This window comes from Humulus lupulus, chromosome 9 (genome assembly GCF_963169125.1).
Source record: "Humulus lupulus chromosome 9, drHumLupu1.1, whole genome shotgun sequence".
NCBI lineage: Eukaryota > Viridiplantae > Streptophyta > Magnoliopsida > Rosales > Cannabaceae > Humulus > Humulus lupulus.
Genome location: NC_084801.1, coordinates 175,867,790 through 175,875,443, shown reverse-complemented (window position 1 = coordinate 175,875,443; position 7,654 = coordinate 175,867,790).

Sequence of the window (7,654 nt, the reverse complement as noted above, 5' to 3'; positions counted from 1 at the left end):
GATATATAAATATTGGGAACTCTTAGTCCCATCGTGATCACATGGTTAATCACTTTCACATAATAATGCATACAAACATAGGGAGCACTTAGTCCCAACCTAACCACATACTCAGGTGCAACTTTCTTACCTGTATCCTGAGCTTCCGATGCCCCAAAGCCGCGAGCACGGTCCTCTTTCCCGAGCCTCACCAAAGACCTAATCACAACACAAACGAAATATCCTTTATCACTAACCAATCCAAAACTACTTCCCGGAACCAATCCCACGCTCTCGGAATGCCCCAAATCCCTAAAACAATGCACCGGATATATCCCCCAAACCCCCGGAGCAAAGGCTCAAAATTGCAAATTCCAACATCCTGAAATTGGCCTAGCGCCACGGCGCAGCCCTGTAGGGCCGCGGCGCCCAGCAAGTCAGAAACCCCATCATGCCCAGAAACAGCCTTGCGCCGCGGCGCGCTAGAACAGCGCCGCGGCGCTCCATCGCGAGCCCAGAATTCTGGGTTTTTTTCCCCTGCGTTTTCCCGAACCCATGACACTCCAAATCACCCCAAACTTATAACTAAGCCTCAAAATCAATTCAGAACCCCAAATGAACCCCTTTTAACAACCTATAAACATCACAAACAACCCCAATCACACAAACACACCCCAAAATCCTATCTTGAGTTTCAAATTCTTAAAACTCATACCATGGATTCCAAAACTATAAATCAAGCCTCTAAAACCTTAAACCACACCAGATACGAAAATTAAACATAATAAACTCTTACCTCAGTCAAGAACCCAGCTTGAATTCTCCTCAACTCTAGCTTCAAGTCACCTTCCTCTTGATCATCCCAATTCTGAATTCATGCCAAAACCAGCCACTATCTTCTTTCAATTCATGCTTATTCTCTAAAATCTAAGCTTGAAACTTACACAAATTATAGACAAACCCTTACCTCTGAGTAATCTTGATTTATGCTCAATTTAGTTGCTTTGAACCATCAAAGCTCCCCTCCTAGGTCTCCCAACTTCAGCTTTCCTCTTCTTCTCTTTTCTTCTAGATTTTCCTCATATTTCAGCATAAATCAACTCCCAACCAAGTGTTATACGTGACCCCCCTTTCCTTCAGCTGAAGTAATCCAATTCCTTGCCTAATGACCACTTTACCCTTCCATCTATTTCCCATTCCAACTAAACCTCAAGGCCCTTTTTGTCATTCCTACTTCCTTACAACTCTACCACTTCCTTTAACCAATCTTGTTACTCTCTATGGTTACTAACAGCTACACAAGTTACCAAACCACTGGTTACCAATATCTCACAAGAACTAAATTACAAAATCCCCAAAATACCCCTAGGCTCCTCCCGAGCCGGGTATGAAGCCCCGTTGTGACTTTTGAGTTATCTAGCTCTCTAGGACCGTCTCGGCACGTGCATCGCATTAATATCACCACACCCACGTGGTACAAATCACATCACATAATTATCACACGTATGCCCTCAACGGGCTAGAATTATCACACACCATAGTACACATAATCATGCATCTCAAATACTCAAATAGTCATATAACATGCTTAAAATCATAATCATGCGTCTTAATCATTAAATTCACGCATACTTCCCATTATGCCCTCCAGGCACGCTAATCAAGGCCCTTGAGCCTTATTAGTAAATTTGGGTCGTTACACAAATTATGTAATTTTTGCAAATAGAAGGTACCGATTGATAACCATCAGAAACCTAAAATATCAAGTTTGTATTTCGATAAATGACAAGGTACCCGCATTTACCATTTATTTTATTATTGACTTAATTATGATTTTGAAACATAGTCATTGTTACTTCATAACAAGTAACGAGATTTGGTTCCTTGAAAATTGTCATAAAAGAAGAAGATTAGAAGGCCTAATATATTGCAAACCCTAATTCATGCATGATTTAAGGCCATGATACTAACTTTCTTTTTTAAAAGGAAACTATCTTCACGGCAAAAGTTTATGTTTATTAAAATAGTATGTTTTTTTATTTTTTTTAAAAAATAACAATAAAAGTAGTTTCTATTATTAAATTAGTATTTGAGTAGGTTTTACATCTTTAGATAACACTATTGTTGAGACTGATTTTCATCAAAAACAGATACTTCACTTGAGCTTGAACACCTCCTTTCAACGAGTTGAACCCTTGGCTTATTAATAAGCTGAGAGATCATTTTGCTCGTTACTTGTGGAATTTGGGTATAACAGCTATCAAAATCAAATATATATTTATATCTATTTTTTTTTAGCTTTTATATTATATATAATAATAAAAAAAAAAATAGTGGTAAATATACTTATTTAGAATCTTGTGTTTTATCGAAATATAGACTTGGTACCATTTATTTTCAATAATGAATGTCTGGTACCTTATAATTTGAAATCGTACATATTTGGTACCTTATACTCAAATTTGATCAATAAAATTTTATTAATATGACTAAACTGTCAACAATTGTATGAGTTCATGCAAGTCGCGACTTAAGTGAACCCCAGAGCCTTCACTAGGCTTTGTCTGGCAGGCGTGCCGCGACCCTCAAGGGCATGTCGCGGCCCGCCCCTAGCACCCAGATAGGGGGCTCTCTATCTTGGGGGCACGCTGCGACCCTTGGGAGCAGGTCGCAGCCCGCCTGTCCTTTTTGAGCCAGGCTAGGTTTTAACTAGTTTTAAGCACGGGTTTTCGAACCTTAAGGCTCGGGATCGAATCTACTAACCGTTTTAGCAACATTTGAGGTCACAGGGACTGGGTTTTAGTCCATGAATCTTTTATTACTCATTTTATTGATGAAATTTTATATTTGGTGATGATTAGGTGACCGCTAAGGGCATAAGGTCGGGGTCATTCTCAAAAGTCGTTCTTTATTTATTTCACGCTCAAGTTTGAGGTAAGAAAACTGCACCCAGTATGTGACATACATGATTATTGATAAGGCATGTTGAGTGCTCTATATATGGATATTGGTTGCATTGTAAATGTCTGGCAGCATTGCTTACTTGTAAATGGCACTGGCTTATTAGTCAGAAACGGCAATGGTGTTTAATACTGGTCATGAAGCTCTGACTTATCAATCATGATCGGTAATAGTACTAAGCACTTGTCGTATGGAATTGACTTATAAGTCAAGAGCGACATTAGCGTATTGAATGAAGGCCGAAATGATTAGATCTAATCAACATGAGCATTAAATGCTTGACCGACCTATTGGTCGAAGAAAACTAAAGCGCTTGGCTAGTCTATGACTAGTTACTCAAATCCAGGGCTAAAAGGCTAAGGTGACTTGATAGTCACATGACTTAGGGCGCAAAACCCCAGAAAGACTTATTAGTCATCTATTCAGGGTGCAGGACCCCAGGATGTCTCATTAGTCATCTTTTCAGGGCATGGGGCCCCAGAACGACTTAATACTCATCTATCCAGGTCACAGGACCCCAAAATGATTGAATAGTCATCTATCTAGAGCGCAGGACCCCAGATTGACTTGATAGTCATCATCTAATTAGAGCTGAACCCCAGAATGGTTTCATGATTATTTATTTATATTGTATACATACAGCAATAAGTTTTCTTGCTGAGCCTTGGCTCACGGGTGATATGTGGTGCAGGTAAAAGGAAAGAAAAGCTTACCCAGCCTTGAGTGGAGAGCTTAGGTGGCGACGTATACATATGCGGTCGCTTGACCACCACGGCCAAGGTGTTTCTAAGGGGAATTAGGGTTTAACCCTATTCTTGCTGCTTAGGTTGGCAGATTGTAACTTTTGAACTGTAATGACCATTTTGGATTGTAAACAACTTTGTAAACACTTTTATGGGATCCCATGTATAATTTAATGTTTTAAATAAAATATATCAATTCCTTTTGACCGAGATTTTCACCCTGTCCCATTAATAACACTTAGATGCACGTTTATGATCTAGTGACTCGTTTAGCGAGTTAAACACTATTTAAAGTACACAGTGTGACAGTATTGGCTAACCAGGGCGTTACAATGAATAAGTGAGATAATTAATTCTAGGTGGAATCATATCGATCTCATATGTTAAGACAAGTGAGAACTTAGCGGATCTATTTACAAAACCTCTTGTGAGAAGGTTAGTAAGTTCTACTTCAAAAGGGATGGGATTGAAACTCCTAGAAGAATAGATTCACCAATGATGGAAACCCAACTCTCAACTTGTACAAATCAAGGGAAAGAGTTCAACGGGTAAGAACAAATCATTGATAAGTGAATAGTTCAACACTAAAATTTATGATGAGTTCCATCCGAGATTGTTAGTGTTGGTTGCTACCGAGTTATGGTTAAGCCTAGGGCTTTTAATGAAGTTCAATTGAGTGTAACAAGCATCTATAAAGGTAGCAAAGAAGTTGTAAGAACTTCACCTTTGTGGACATAGAGGTGGTGCTGCCTCTCATGGGAGTTGGAGTTTTTTCCCGGAATGTCTATGAAGAAATGAGCACATGGCCATGATAGTGCTAAGCGAGAAAGTGGGAAAACAAAAGATGTGGTGGAGGTGTGTGAGGTATCACCAGTTTGTGAGGTGTGTGAGGTGCTAAGCTACATTATCATATGGAATAATTGGTTCAAGCTTTAAGCAACTAATGATTTCGATAAGACTCGATGGTATTTTCACTAAGGTAAAGTTCAAACCGAAAGGAACTTTATTTTATGCACCAAAATTGTTTAAGCTAGAGAATGTGGCTTGTATTTAACCAAGTAGGGGATTGTTATGATTGGTTAAATACAAATGATAAGTGTTAAAATACAAGCAAGGTATAAACACTTAGTAGAATTCACATAATGAAGATGTGAATTTGAGTTTCAATTGTAGGCACTTATAAAATGAAAAATTGGGTCAAAAGTGATACATGAGAGTATCTAAGGGTTCCTAAAAAGTATGGTGTCATTTGGAGCATTTTTGGGACCTTTGGAAGTGTCCAAAGTCAGAGAGGGTGGCGATACGTCGCTTGTTGGCTAGGGTTTCCAAAAACCCTACTAGGCGATGCATCGCCTGTTGTATTACGTGAAATATCGTAAATGCTCTAAATGATGTGTTTTTCAAGTCTAATTCCATTGGTTAGACATAATGACGGTACCTACTCTATATAAGGGTAAAAAAAAATGATTTGGGAGACTTGATCACTCTCTCCAATCTCTCTATACCCTTTCTCTCTTTCTAGCTCCAATAATCTCTAGTTTTCTCCAAGAACTCTCCAAGAAAGTGCTTGACTTAAAAAGTTGAAGGCTTGTTCAATCTCAATCCTCATTTCCTCAAGAGAAGACCTCAAGCATCAATGGTTGCTGGGAAATAGAGTATTAGGACAGCGTTTTGCAACGTGTATAAGCATTGGTTTGTGTTTTGTTGGCTCAAAGGATTGCTTGAAGTTTTGCTAAAAGTGGTGGTATTGCCTAAGTTTTGAAGCTTCATCGAATTTGAATAATACCATTGTTCTACTTGGGTTTGCATGTTCTTTCTTAATCTTTTTAAAGTCTCTCTCAATCCAAATTTTGTATAGATTCTATTTCTTGTGGTGGTGTTTTCTCACTCTCCCCCAAAATTAAGAACATACTTTTTTTTGTGCTTCGTGAGAACATGAATGTAAGTACATCGTCCCTTTATAATTGTTATTATTTTTTAAAACATCATAAATACCCAAAAAAAATAGGTATAACAACAAGGTACAAGATGAGTATTATTGAAAACATAGGGTACCAAGTCTGTATTTTGATAATACATTGTTTACCTAATGTAGGAACATATGTTTTATTTGTTTCGATAACCCATATTGTGTATACGGATTGTTTCGTCATTGAAAAATTTATTAAATATAAACAATGGCTTATTTGCGTAGCAGGTCCCCTAATTATACATTGTTTGGAAAGTTGGTCCCCGAACTTTTTTTTTGACAAATTGGTCCCCCAACTATGATTTCTTGGAAGCGTTAGTCCTTCATTGGTACTCACTAACGATTGGGGGACCAATTTTTCAAGAAAAAAGTTTAGGGACTAATTTGCCATAGAAAAAGTTCAGGGACCAAATTAGCAATACGACTAATTAAACTTTTGGAATAATAATAGGGCTCTTTTTTTTTCTTTCTTTTTTTGTTTGAAGGAATGTCTTTTTTTCTTATAAATGAGTTGGGTGTCTTTTGGACTAATTTTCAACCATTTTGTTACAAAGAAAATATATTAAACTTGAATTACTTACTAAAATTGCCTATAGTACCATTTTTTTTTTCAAAAGAGAATCATCATTCTAATCGCTCATTAAAAACTATAATGATTCAAAATGCTTTCCTATGATGGTTTTTTCTATATTATTTTTCATAAATTAATTCTTTTTAAATACTTTTTTTACATAAATATTATCATCATTAATATAAGCATCATTTATATTTATATTTATTTTTTATTATAAAATTGTATATTTCAGTACATTTAATTTGAATTTTTATCCTTATTTTAGTTATTAAATAATAAAATTATACATCTTAACACCTATTCTTAAAATATATAATAAAGTAAAAGTAATTTTCTTAATATTATTATTAAAAAAACTTCTCACAACTATATTTTTAGCCCCAAATATTAAATATCTCAACACATAGGTCCATATGATAATTTTTCTATATTATATTTTTACAACTATTTAAATTTTGAACAATATCTTAACACATAAGTCAACATATTTTTTGTTGGCAAACTGGTCCTATAACTATTTTTATTGGCAAATTAGTTTCCCAACTTTGATTTTCTTAGCAGCAATAGTCATTCACCATTAGTTATGAACGGTGGAGGACTAACGTTGCCAGGAAATCAAAGTTGGAAGATAAATTTGTCAAAAAAAAGTTCAGGAACCAACTTTCCATAATTTGAGGACCTGTCATGCAAATAAGTCTATAAACAATACATATTATTTTATATATTTACCTTTTTAATATATAAATTACTTAAAATAAAAAAAATTGAAAAAAAAAATTAATTTTAAATTAAATTGTAAAGAATATTTGTGATTTAAATTTTTTTTCTAAAATATATTTTTATATTTTATATTTATTAGATATTGTTAACCCCAAATTTAGTAAACAACAATTTTATAACAAATCTTATTACACGAAATTCAAGAAAAACATAAAAGATTTTTTACGTGGCTCATTTATAAGAATCAACCTATGTCTAAGAGACACTTTTATTGCTTTTTTACTCAAATGTTTAAGAATTAGATAAACCAATTCCAATTGATTTTAATCAAGCAATGAGTTTGGATCATAAGATCACAAGATTACAACTATTTTTTGATACTCGACATAACATAAAAAAACAAAATAGCTCACTAATCCCTTATTTATAGGAGAGCTACTATTACATTTGAAATTTGAATGTATAACTAAATCCCTTCTTTTGAGGTCTTTTGAGGAACTAATTTCTAATTAATTGACTAAATAACTTTCATTAAGTGCATAGTAAAGCCTCTCTGCGATGTTTCCTACGAACAAACTTGGTTAAATACATAGTGAAATTTGTCATGCACAAAAAGGTGGAAAACCATTATGATTTCACTAAAGTCAACATGAGCGGGTTGATTTTTGTTGTAGGTGTGACGCCCTACTTCCTTAGAGTCATTACTAA